A 14,658-nucleotide genomic window follows, 5' to 3' on the forward strand; every position below is an offset into this window, starting at 1 on the left:
TCAAAGGCAGGTCATGCCTACTTAACCTGGTAGACTTCTTCAAGAAGGTTACTAAAGCTATGGACAAGAGCAAAACCTTTTCACACTGCCTACCTTAATCTGATCAAGGCATTTGACACAATACCTCACTCTGGCACTGTAGATAAACTTACAAAATTAGGCATAAACCCATATATCACCCAAATGGATAGTCAGTTGGCTCCCTGATAGGACACATGAAGTTAGGATAGGGGAATCCACCTCCACAAAGAGGCCAGTCACTAGTGGAGGCCCACAGGGATTGGTGGTAGGGTCTCTCCTTTTTGGAATCTAGTTATCTGAAGTCAAGGCAAATGTCAAGGGCCTCTGGCTGACAAAGTATGGACATGACTGCAAACTAGGTATGGTCACTGAATCTCCTTAAAAGACAGGCACCTTTCAAGAGGGCCTGATGCAGCCATACAACTGGTGCCTGAACCATCAACTAAAACTTAATGTGATAAAATGCATAATAGCACCCTTTAGAAAGACATCCACTCCTAGAAATTAACACATTCATAATACACCCCTAAAAATATAATCAATGGTCAGGGATCTAGAAATACATGTTGACAGTAACCTGATCTTTGACCACCAGGTGTTTACTGCGGTGAGAAAATAATTTTATGTTGCACAACTTATAAGTAAGGGCATAGCATCCGTGTCCAAGGAGGTCATTGTTCCTCTATACTTAGCTCTCATCAGACCAGTCATCAAGTACAATGCACCCTTAGGCATGTATCAGGCAGTTGTAGCAGTTTGATAGACCACAGAGGTTACTCGCAAAAATAATATGGAGTGTAAACAACAAGTTATATGCCGACCATCTGAAAGTCCGATCGCTGTACCTGGATTCCCACAAACTTCTCTATAGGAATCCTCTGATCTCACACTGATGGATGTGTTGTATATCTGCAAAGTAAACATCATCAGAAATACCCATTCTAAGGACCTAAACCTCATCCACAACAAATACAGGGCATGTTGGAGGGACAGACATGTGTTTCAAAGAATACCCCTTCTCTGGAAAAGGCTTCCCATCCACATGAAGGAAAGCTCATCCTTAACCTTATTCAAATAATATTTGGACCAATGCAAAATCAGAGATTTACCTGTGGTTTGGTACCTCTATCCCTACTCTACAGGGAAACCTGTGAATGCTTGATGCACACCAGCCTATATCATAACTGTAAAATTCATTTTGTAAAATTTAGGGTAAACTTGTCTAGGCTTAAAATGCCTCTTGGGTTGATACTCTAGTAAACCACCTATGAACTTATAAATTGCAGAATCTTAATATAAATTTTAATATTATGAACGATATGCACATAGGGAATGCTTCTTACTTTTGTACACTGCATGTTTAGTCTTTGTACACTAGCATTCCTCATGAGGGAAGTACACATGCTATTGTTGTTTTTTTATCAGGGGCTGAATTGCATTCAGTTGGAAGGTACTGCAATGGGTACTACTTTGGCCATGACTGATAGACGATTTACAATTCAGAATACAATAGTTTTTAGGGCACATGCAAATCTGGGAGAATGTTCCATACATGTCAAACAAAGCACCTCACTGGCCCTCTTCAAGAGAAATCTTGATGAGTGGATGGGAAATAGAAAATTCATCCCGGGGATCACTCCAGTGGCTCCACTCAACAGAAGCACTGAGAACTAAGGCCAGGTGGCACGATGCCAGGGTAATCCTATGGGCTAGGCTTGTAAAGGGTCATTAGCCTACTACACACACCTATGAACCTATATTTCTAGGCGACTGATGGGCTATATGGGATGGAGATCTTAAATCAGTTAAAATAATTTGTGGAATATTTAAATAATGTGTTTTGGATAACATTTGCATCCAGAAGTGAATTACTTATCATTAATATCCTGTATGTTACAGTAACTACGTTATTGAATGGTTTAGTGTGCACTGCCTTAAATATGAAGCCTTTTATAAGGAATACTTTATTAGCAGCTTCAAGTTGCCATCCCAAACACATTATCAAAAATATCCCGAAGTCAAAATATGTCAGAATGAAAATAGTCTGTTGTGAACATATGGTTTTGAGAACAAAGCAAAAGAGCTGTGCAATCACTTTATTCATAGAGGTTATCCTAAAAGGGAAATAGTTGAGACATGTTACTGTTTCAAAAGTACCACTTGAACAGTTTTTGAGGTATCAGGTATCAGCAATCCAGTTCACAGTCTGTTTCCTCTGGTCCCATTCTTCTGGTCCCAATTCATTCAGTAACTAGCTTTCAGATAGGTTCATAGGTTCATAGGTTCATAGGGGACTATCTGTTAACATGGCCTTGTATGTCAGGCAAAGGTCACCTCTGAGCAAGCGGTAAGCGATGAATAAGGCTGAGTTCTTTCATTTGGGCAGCATACAGACATTTTTTGAGACCCTTTATCCTTTGGTGAGGCATTGTACTCAATCATTGGTCTGATGAGTGATGAGTATAGGGACTATGACCTCTCCTTCTAGATGTGATGTGAATCCCTTCATGATAAGGTGGGCAATGTAGAAGGTTTTACTTTAGCTACATGGGCTGCATGATGACAGTAATGACACAACCAACCTGGGTCCCCCCCCCCCCCCTCTTCTGTTCTCTTCTTGCTCAGTGCATGGTACCTATATGGTAGCTAGTTTTTTTTTTTTTTTGAGGGTATGACTATGCATTTTTTTTTTTTAACTTTGGCATGGCATCTCTCTGGGTTATCGTTCTGTGAGACCCTTCTCTGAAGTCATATGTGTCCAGATGTTTTTTCCCAGACTTTGTTGGCCAGTCATCTGTGCCTTTCCCTCATCAATGGCTTTGGTGACTGTTTCATTTGGGATCAAACAAATTGTTAATAAACACTGGTACATTTTGAAAAGTTACAAAATTTTGGTGACCTTTTTTTGGTGACCTCTTGGCTAACAGATGTACATTTAGTTACAGTAAAGGAAAACCTGCTGGTCAGTACCTAGGTTGGTTCAAACAAGACTTACAAATAAGTCTAGCTGTATGCACCACCTGTGGATGATATAAATATTGCAAGTATATTTGTAAAATAAATTTCTTCTTGTTTGTTGATGTGACCAAGACATTCAAATCAGACATCTCATTAAATATGACTTTGAACAGGTAATGTACATGGTGGTTCATTCTTACAGCTCATTCATTGTGGGTCAAACTTCACTTTCTTGGAATCACAGAATAGCATAGCATGCCATGTATCACCCAGGTTTCAATGAAAATTATAAGAATATCATGGCAAAGCATGTCAAATGATTGAATGCATGATGCCCTATGCTTGTTATATTTTCTATGACCAATAGGTGTCAGCACGAGTTAACATATATACCTATTTACACGTTTTGGATTTTGGTGTTTTGTAAGGAATTTTATATATATATATATATATATATATATATGGTTTATATGGTTTAGATCGGATCGAAAAAGAAACACACATACACGACGCGACTTCACCGACAAAAAAAACGACAACATGGAAAACCACAGGTAAGGGGTTTAAAGGTAAGGGTTTAAAAATCAAGCAGCAAGCACATAAGGGGTTTAGATAGGGGGTAGATTTAACACACATGCCACACATACCTTGATTAGAAACATGGTAAAATTTTTAAAAAATTACCTAGTGTCGATGTTTGTTTCGTGGTCGACATGGGATGTGATCGTCTCGTCGTTCAAAAGTGTCGTCTTCTCTCTCGATATATTCGATCTTCTATATATATATATATATATATATATATATATATATATATATATATAAAATTCATTTATTTATTTAATTAGTGCATAGTGCAGTGCTTTAATTTTAATCCGTAACTTTAATTTTTATGTGTGCCTTTAAATCAATTAATTTTGCTCAGGGAGTACAGGCTAGCTTATAAAACTTAACATCTATCTAAACCTATATAATATATACATATATATATATATATATATATATATATATACACACACACACACACACATATTTGTGTGCATGTGCTGGTGTTTGGTTTAACAATTAGCTTGTGCTGATGATGTTTAACAGCCAAATTGGTGTGCTTTGGTGTGGTTTATGGAGCTGTTAATCTTCTTCTTCTTTCAGCTTTTCCCGGTTAGGGGTCACCACAGCGGATCACCTGTCCACTCATGATTGGCAGTGAAGTTTTACAGTGTTGAGTTGCCAGCCTGGCACCCAACTTTCCACAGAAAGCACACACATGCACACCCTCACACCTAGGGCCAATTTAGAGTGTCCAATCCACCTACTGCATGTCTTTGGGATGTGGGAGGAAACCGGAGCACTTGGAGGAAACCCACGTGACTACAGGGAGGACATGCAGACTCCACACAAAAGGCACCCCAGCCAAGGATCGAACTGAAGAACCTCTTGCTGTGAGGCGACAATGCTAACCACTGCACCACCGTGGCCTAAATAATTTTTGACCTTTTGGAATACAGGAGGTTTTTTTTTTTCTTTTCTATTCTCCTCTATGCACTGCAAGTGAAAACTGAGAAGCTGTGCACATTTGTGTTGTGTGTGTGTGTGTGTGTGTGTGTGTGTGTGTGTGTGTGTGTGTGTGTGTGTGTGTGTGTGTGTGTGTGTGTCTATATATATATATATATATATATATATATATATATATATATATATATATATATATATATATATATATGTGTGTGTGTGTGTGTGTGTGTGTGTATAAGACAATGACACCTTGATCAGTGGTGACATCATACTTCATACTGCAACGCAAATAAAAAGTTAAGTACAGAATTAACCCAAGACTTTTACATTAAAAGGACTTCACCAGATTAATTTGGATTTAAACAAGCTCAACAGTTAAATCCATTGTCATTTAGTCACATTACACTACAATCTCAAATTTGCCACTAAATACATGCTTTCAATTCCTATCTTGTGTCTATAATTAATTAATAAAATAAACAAATATATAATTATGCAGCACTTTTTTATGGCAGACAATTCTCCTAACCTGGAGGAAGAACCTAGCCGTTTCTAAGCCCCCTGACAGCTATAGAACCTTCATGAGTGTAATTAGCTTTTGGCCAGTGTGCTTGTTTGAATTTTTTCAGCACAGTCAGCATTATAAACTGCCTGCATTTGTACTGTGCTGCTTATTGTGTAGTGGTGTTGTAACATGCATTACATGGATGCAGGTGTTCTATAACCTGGTTTATACCACCAGCTTCTCCCAATATAACTGGTGGTACCTAGTAGTGCAGGCAGATGCTCACATTTGGGTAACTAGCCATGCTGTGTACCCCTTATTAGCCCGCAGCAGTCCACTGCTGCTCTTGTATCCAAAGCGGGCTCACAACGTCATTGTTTTTCCTAACTACTATTTTCTCCGAAGCCCAAGAAAGTTATATTTAGCTAATCAAGTGCAAGAGCTCATTAGTGAGCTTTCAAATAATATACGACAAATTATTTATACTATAAGTCTTCAGATAAGCAATGTCATGTAGTAGGACGATTCCTATATCAGGTTTAAACAGAATAAATGATGATGTGGTAGGCAACACGAATGCAAGCATCATAAAGCATGTGCTAATAAAATATGCTTAAAAAGCACATAAAACATCTTATGGAGGAGGTTACAATATTATATAGGAACGAGTATCAGTAAGTCATAAATTCCAAATCCAGTCGCATCTTTAAGGACATGAGCACAGTAACTTTGTTGCTAAGCATATAAGTAACTAAATTAAGCCTGTAAATAGCAGAGATCTTTATTAAGTATGCTATGTATTCATTTCTAATGTTCTATAAATTTAAAATGAAGACGCTATACTTTATAGAGTATTCTGTTTCAAAATAAAAGGTATATCAAAATTCTAAAAAAATATAGGGCAGGATTCAATAAGTCTTGTGTGGCTCGCTAAAACTATGTGCGCGTCATGCCAATTTGTATTCAGTATGAGATGCACAAACATGGTAAACATCATGGCATGCTAATTACTCCATAAACAGCTTAATTGTATGCTAATCAATACATTCAAGATGGCAAAGCTATTCAACAAGCTATAAAGCTATCTTGTACACTTAGTGTAGCCTTCTGCCTTGTATTATAGCATTTATTGGAAAACAGCCACGGAAATCACAGTGGAAGGAAGAATGTTAGGGGCTGCTACTCTTCTGTATGTGTATGTGCAACAGGCTCAAGTCTATGCTGCTGCTGCATGGTTTTGGTGACTAGATACATTGGTGTGAGATCTGCAGTACAATCCTAATACCTGTCCCAAAACTGTAACAGTATTTGCTATCCTACACAATATCATTCTGTGAAAACAGCTGATTTTCTTCGCTTGCCATTGCGCAAATGGGTTGGCATGGTTGTGCATGTTTGCACAAAACTGGTGAGAAAACATTACAACTGTTGTTGGAGGACCTTTGCAGATATGGCAGGAGAAGGGAAGGATGGTGCCAAATTCAGGGCACAGTGATGGGGTGTGGAGGAGTCAAAAATATCTGTTGCACTCGTCATGAAGTTCTACACCAGTAGGCTGCTGCAGGGAGGCTAATACCAGGTCTCAGTATAAGGCTGTCTTTAGTGTGACTGGCATGCCACCCATTGGGGAGCAGTGTAGACATCACAAAAATGACCTAAAGAAGTGCTAGCAGGCAGAGCTTGACCAGTGAACTGCTGACACCCCACAGCTGTATAAGTATACAGATCCAGTAACTTTAAATGTTATATGTTAAGGAATGTTGTAGATAACCTAGACTGCTATGGATAATGCTTTCATGTCTCTTCTTTCAATTTCGCTTTTACAACTACAGGGGAAATCTTGGTGAACAGGGAGGTATATGCTGAGAGACTGGAGTGACTCAGAGAGGCAAAGGCTATGTCTGTAGCACAGCTGACCCTGACAGTAATAAATATATTATGATTCCATAGATCATATCACGTTCAGCATAGATATCTTAATAACAGCAAGCGAGCATGCTGTCTGCTGTAGCTCTTGGTTATTGCAGTAGGCAAATATAATAGTGAATTTAGATTAAGTGGGTTCACTTCCCACAAGTAACCTATAGATTGACATTTGTACATTTGGCATGCAGCGATATTGGCTTTAATGACATGCTGTTAGGTTAATCTGTAGCATTGTTTAAAGCAGATATGGAATATCTGCATATTCCAAGGATTACTTGTAAGAATTCACAGTAATTTTGTTTGGATTTTGAAAGCTCTGTAGCTAGTATAATAATAAAATAATATTTGCTGTAATAAAGCATGAATGTAATTTATCATTGTTTTAATCTCATTTCTTTTACGTCTCACCCCCACCCCTTGTCTGTAGTCTTTTCTTTTGTTTTGTGGGTTACCTGGAATCCTACTGTTCTGATGTCATAACTTTCTGAAAACAAACCATATGTTTTTCAGCGCAGGCAGCTAGACCAGCTTCTGTTGCTCAGCCTACCAACCCTCCACCAGCTGCTACACTAATACCCAGCACCTGTGGGATGTTACCTGGCAGTACTGCGTCCCCAGCCCCTGCAGTACCTGGCACATCCACATCAGATAGCATTGCTATCCTCTGGGGTATTGGTGTAGGTGGTGATTAAGTTACCAGTCAGGGGCTACCAGGGATGGTGCATGATGTAATAATGTAATATATATATATATATATATATATATATATATATATATATATATATATATATATATATATATATATGCGTACATGTTGTTGGGGGTGTCTGAGAGGTCCATAGTTTTACATTTCCCACAGGCATTGACAGTTTATTCCAGTAGGGTTTAGAATTAAAAATAATAAAAATAACTTAGACATTTAGCCACAGTGACTGATCTAGGAGGAGGTTGAAATTCAACTAAAAATGGGGCACTGCTGATAGCTTTACAAAAAATAAAATACTTATATGACATCCTTTCAACTACCAAAAGAAATAAGCCAAAACTCATCCTACAAAGCAAACTGACACAAAATCGTCCCATTTTATGCTTCTTCTTACATAGCAAATAAAAATTATCATCTGTACCCAAACCATTCCCATTCCAAAACTTTCCCAGTTAGCTAGGTCACGGACCGCTAATTTTTGCAACTGTGCAAGACAGTTATACATTGTATTATATGGATTATTTATTATATGGACTGAAGCTTTTCTCTTTCTGATACTGTATTGAAAAGGGGCCCCGTTCAGTTTGAACAGACTGGTTAACAAAACTAAACTAAGCTAAACTAAACAAGGTTAATAATCTGTAATATCGTAGTGCAGCAGCATAATTCAATACTTTTTCTTCTTTGCAACCAGTAAAATTTAATTATGAAGAAAATACCACTTGCAAAGTAAAAACTGCATATGACATGCTGTCAAAGCCCATTATTCAAATAAACATGCAAGACAGTTAACAGAAGAAAACAGCATTCTGAAAACAAATTTGTAGTTTCCTTTGAATTGCTTTGTCTGCCTCACCAGACCAACATTCAGGCATCATATTACAATCATTGCTGTGGGCACGTTCTCTTTAGAATCTATTAATTAAACTAGTACATTAAAAAAAAAAAACTGCAGAGCTAAATAAGATAAAATCATCTACGTTCACAGACATCCAAAAGTTCCAAACCAACATTTCTTAGGTACATCTTTATGAACTACTCAACTACAGAATACCAGTCTAAAAACAACACATATCGAAGTATTTAAGAAAAAAATAAAGTTAAATATTTGTACTTTGGGCTCATTTATTATATAATCATATGCTCTGTAACTGACAAGTTTTACTTGCTCCTTGTCCAGCTGTATTTGTGTGTGTGTGTGTGTGTGTGTGTGTGTGTGTGTGTGTGTGTGCGCGCGCAGTTTTGTAAATTTGCAAATTTGTTTTCAGAATTTTAGAGAAATGCTGTTTGCTTCCATTAACTGGCTTGCATTCTCTCTCTCTTTCATGTTGTCATCTGTCCAGCAAACCCCAATAGACACTGAGCGTGATTTCAGAACGCTGGTGTTGATATTACAGAATGATAATAACTTTACCAAAACGTACTGAGTTGTACTGTTCCTACACAGATGGTCATGGATTTGGGAGCTCTCAGTAACAGTTGTTTGATTGGTTCATATACTGTAATGGTGATTGGCTGTAATTGCAGAATGTGAGCCACTCAAAAACTGTGTAGCACAGCCAAAGCTGTTCAATGCGGAACAGGGGAATAGTGGGTTTGCTTATGGCTGAATGTGGAGCATTTCATATAATCCAGAGCACTTGGCTGCTCAGGTAGCATGAGATTTAACTAATTTGTCCTCTAGCTTGTGTAATTAGATAGAGAGGGGTTCTAATCTCACAGCAGTCAACTTGTGAGTGTGTGTGTGTGTGTGTGTGTGTGTGTGTGTGTGTGTGTGTGTGTGTGTGTGTGTGTAGTCAGGAGAACATGAGTCCAGGTCCTGTCACTCTCCCCTCAAGTAGCATTCAGAAGATAGTTTTACATTGCTACATGACTGCACAGCAATTTCATACAGCCCTCCTAACATCTACTTTTCAGCATACACTGATGATGTCATCCTCTGTAAACTGTACTTTAACAATATTCAAATCATACCTCTGCAGTGGCGTGAACATTGACTACTGTGTTCAAATCTGACCCCAGGCAACTGGTGTATGTGGTTTATGGTATATTAAGGTCATTGCATGATGTTTTGAATCTTGTTTCATTTGACTACCACTCAGGAGTACCTTGTACATAGCTCCCTGAATCCAACATTCCCTTTTTCCCACATAACATCCACTCTGTGGAACACTGAGGATGTCATCGTCTCAGAGATGCATGCGCACATTATGAAGCACACACCACGAACCTAGCCATTTCCAGACTACTGGATGTATGACAGCTAAGTCTGTCATGGGGTCATGCACATCACATATGGACATAGGCACTCTGTATTAAATTAAGCACATACTCACTTGTCCACATACCCCTGCTATGTTTCATTACTTAACTATAGTGGTTTGTGTTTAAATTGTATAGTAATGGATTTTATGTGCTCCTGGCTGGCAGCCTAGTAATGTCCTATGACCCTCTGAACATTACACATGCCAATGTTGTCATCCACATGTGCTATGTTGAGGTGTGGAAGTAGTGTATCCCTACAGCAGTGTATTCCATTCTCTGAACTGAGTAACTGTATTGATAGCCACTGTTGACATTTGGTTACATGTTCCTTCCATAATGCCTGTAATAATATGCCTCTTGAGGACTATTGGCAATGGACAATGCTTTGTATATTGTTGTCTTATGAAGGCATGAATTTTTGTACTGAGGTATATCAACATTCTACACAGTTGTCATAAAACCATCACAGTGACAGATGGAGTATGGTACAGGTGTTCATGTGTGTACCTAACATCTGGAAATGTTATCTTACATACAGCATTATTACATTATACTAGGTTTACCCACATGTTGTAATGCTGTTATACAGACAAACATATGGCATTATGGGATTCACTTGCAGCCTTGGGGAATTCATTATATGCACTATTATGTTGCCATTCTCAAGGGTCTCAATGATTATATTGGTGTTCCCCAGCAGCATTGTGTCATCACCCACATATTTCCACTGTTATACGTAGACATATGATGTACAACTGAAGTAATGACTGGAAATAGGTAGAGTTGTATGACTCTCTAAATCTAAGAATACAGCATACATGGGACCAAATGACACCCCGGGCTGTGTACTACATGAACTACAAAATGAACTGGCACCTTACCTAAGTGTCATGTTTAATCATACCCTCACCTCAGGCTTCATGTCCACTGAGTGGTGCACAGCTACAGTTATCCCACTCCACAAGGGGGGATCCACCTTGGATCCTGGGAACTACTGCCCCATCAGTTTGACGAGCCTGATCTGCAAGGCCATGGAACATATTATCATGGAACTTAAAAACAAAGACATTGGCAACCTTAAAACACTGGACCCCACCCAGTTTGGGTTCGTGAAGGGCCGATCTTGTCTCTTGAACCTGATTGACTTCTTTGAATCAGTCTCCAGAGCCGTGGATGAGGGTAAGGCAGTCCATACAGCCTATCTGGACCTCACCAAGGCTTTTAGCACCATCCCTCACTCTGGAATCATAGATAAACTTACTAAGCTGGGCATTAATCCCTACGTCACTCGATGGGTTGCCAACTGGCTTACTGACAGAACCCACACTGTAAAGGTAGCTGACTCCAAATCCAGCTCCAGACAAGTGACAAGTGGAGTACCTCAGGGTTCAGTCCTGGCACCTCTCTTGTTTGGCATCTACTTCTCTGAAGTACAGGCCAACACTAAGGGACTCTGGCTAATAAAGTTCACAGATGACTGCAAACTGGGAGCCATTATTGAATCCCCAAATGATGTTGATACTCTACAAAAGGGCCTTACAGAAAAAGATGCTTGGTGCCAGAGCCATGGGCTCAAGCTCAATGCCAAGAAATGTATAGTTATCTCCCTTGGGAAAAAACATGCACCCGTGAATTACCACAGAGGTGGCAGTACACTAAACACCGAAAGTGTGATAAGAGACTTAGGGACACAGGTGGACAGTGGTCTCACCTTCAATAACCACATCGCCACAACAGTTAGGAAATCCTTCTATGTGGTACACCTCATCACTAAGGGCTTTTCATCCAGGAAAAAGGAGGTCATTGTCCCACTGTACTCATCCCTCATTAGACACATTATAGAATACAACGTCCCATTTGGTATGAACCTCTCAAGACATCTGCAACAACTGGAAAGGCTGCAGAAATACCTCACTAAAAGAATCATAGGCCTAAAGCAGATGCCCTATGCTAACCACCTTAAAAAACTCCAGCTATACTCTGTCACATATCATCTACTCGGAGGTGATCTCTGCTTAACATACAAGGCCATTTCAAACCCAGAGCTGTTGGACATGCTACACTTAAAGAAATCCCAATCCCTCAGAGCCACACACTCCAGGGATCTAAACCTTGTCATCACAATAAACAAAACATGCTGGAGGGATAGCCTTCTGAGCCAGAGACTGCCCAGACTCTGGAATAGACTGTCCATACATGTCAAGCTAAGCATCTCTTTGGCTCTCTTCAAAACGAACCTTGATGATTGGATGGGAGAAACTAAATTCATCCCAGGGATCACGTCAGTCACCCTGCTAGACAGGGGTCCAGGGAAGTAAATAGTGTGGGAAGAAATAGCCAGGGAATTGTTATGGCTAGGCTTGTATAGGCCCTAGGGCCGATAGCCTAGTACCAACCTATGAACCTACGAACTGTGTTAACGGTTCCACTGTGTCGCATATGATTCAGACCAAATTTTTTATCTGGAGGTGGTGAACAGCCTAATGTCCAATTGTAGCATAGGTACAGCTATAGTGTGACTGCACTGCATCACAGATGTACCACTATATCACATCAGTATTACCACGTGATGGTTTGCATGAAGACATATGAGTGTATTTCAGGATTTCATGGCAGTTTAACATTTTCATTGGCAACATCAGGGGACAGTGATTGTGTGGCACATGTACTGAGTGTTGAAATGTAGATATACAGTGTGCTCCATGTAGTGTGTGGTATGTGTTCAATATCACAGTGACAGCTTCCTCACTCATTGACACTAGACTTTGCACTGCTCTACTTTCTGTGCACATGGGCATAGTTGATGCAGTACCATCTGTCTTACATACGGCTGTACCATTCATTATAATGGGTCACTTCTTAATTTGCACATCAGATGCAGATGCTTCACATACTATCCATTGCTATTACATGTGAAAGATGCATGCAATACACAACTGTGTATAGGAAATCCACTCATAACAGTGCATTGTTTGTCAGTCAGGGGTGCTTTAGTCAAGTGTATCACATTTGGTACAGTGAGCTCCCACACATATTGGCAGCCATACAGAACTATTCTTTGGGATGCATATCCATTAGGACTTGACAGTGCAGGCTTCCCTTCAAGGTGTTCTACTAGATGCTTATTTGAAACATCTTTTCTTGTTGCACCCAGTAAGTCCTAGCTCAGTGACAACATTGATGGCATGAATTTGATTCTTGCTAGTGGGGATTGTGGCTTATGTGTCATGCAAACCTTTCAACTGACCAGGATTGCCCCTGATTTCAACTCCAGATTTAACACACTGTCCCTCTTAATCACTTCAAAAAGTGGTCATTTTTTGTGGAAGAGGTGATGATTTCCCCTTATAGAATACTGACAATCATTGCAGTTGTACATGTCTGTTCCTGCAGAATGTGTATAATAAGTTACACTCACATATTCTGTCAATGCCACACATTACTGGTCATAATAATTTAAAACTGTCCCTGATTGTGCCTATTTCTGTCTACAATTGTCCAGGAGTCTGTTGCTATATGTCCATGATTGTTTGAGAGGTATGCTGGCATGTCAGTCATATTCAAGCAAGTCATTTTGCAGATCATCACACTACGTGCATATCCTGCATTGGATATACTGTCCTTGCTAAATGTCCTCTCCAATGAGCATGTCAGTGATGTTTATATCACAACCATTCATCTCCATTGACATGCAACCTTGTGTGACCGTTTCATATATGGTGCCATATGTGATGATATAATATAAGTGGTCCTTGTTGGATTTGATTATCCTCTTATTTGTCTGGTAATTCCGTTTGCTTTCCTGGAGTGGTAGGGGTTTCTCCTGGTCTGGGGTGAAGAGGTCTGATCTCTAACTAAGTCAAGTAAGCAGCACCCATCTGCAAGTAAAGATCTTTGAACTTACAGGTGAACTGAGGACTTGTCTTTTTTTAAAATGAATGAAACAGAGAGGCTAGATATCAGACGTCTTCACCCCAGACCACGATAAACCATTACTAATCCACGATAATCTAATCCAATGAGGACCACTTGTGTATTAAGGATCTCCCAACTGCCAGACAAGTTACCCTGCTTTATTTGTGTTTACCTCAGCACCCACTTGTAAGAGGCTGAGTTTATGCTTGCCACCTCAGATCTAGGACTGCAAAAAACTGTTTTTATTGATGATATAATATACTCGCGCTGGAGGTGTAGACAACAGTATGTACTGTGCTATCTACATATGTGCTTATTGTAATGTTATTGACTTTTCTTGGAAGTGTACACATATTGACATATTCTATTTTGGGGACACTGCCATATTTACCATGTCTTTTCCCTCTTTTTTCATTCCTGTCATTCATGTCTGTGCCCCTTTTCATCAGCACACTTTTCCTGCCTAGTGTACATTTTATTGTATTTGCCCTTCCCGTCCTCCCATTAATACTTGTTGTAGCATACATTGCACTCAGTGCACCTTTCTTTACTGTGTTACTGCTGCTGTTATTGCAGTATTTTCACCCTGGTTATCACTGTGGCTGTCTGCACAAGCTCACTGAGCATGTTTGCTAGCAAACAAACTTGGGCACTTCTTGTTTCTGTGCCTATGCTGCTCTGCATAGTTTCCTAGTGCAGCACTGTTGCTGGCCATGAAACTGTGCTTGTATACATGTAAACATAATGATTCTAATTCAGATTATACAAAATATATTATCTCCTAAAGAATCGAATAAATATTAAACGTAAAGTTATTTAAGTAAAGAAAAACTGCAGACAGGTTTAACATGCA

This window comes from Protopterus annectens, chromosome 4.part1 (genome assembly GCF_019279795.1).
Source record: "Protopterus annectens isolate FY-2018-M chromosome 4.part1, PAN1.0, whole genome shotgun sequence".
In the NCBI taxonomy this organism is placed as follows: domain Eukaryota; kingdom Metazoa; phylum Chordata; order Ceratodontiformes; family Protopteridae; genus Protopterus; species Protopterus annectens.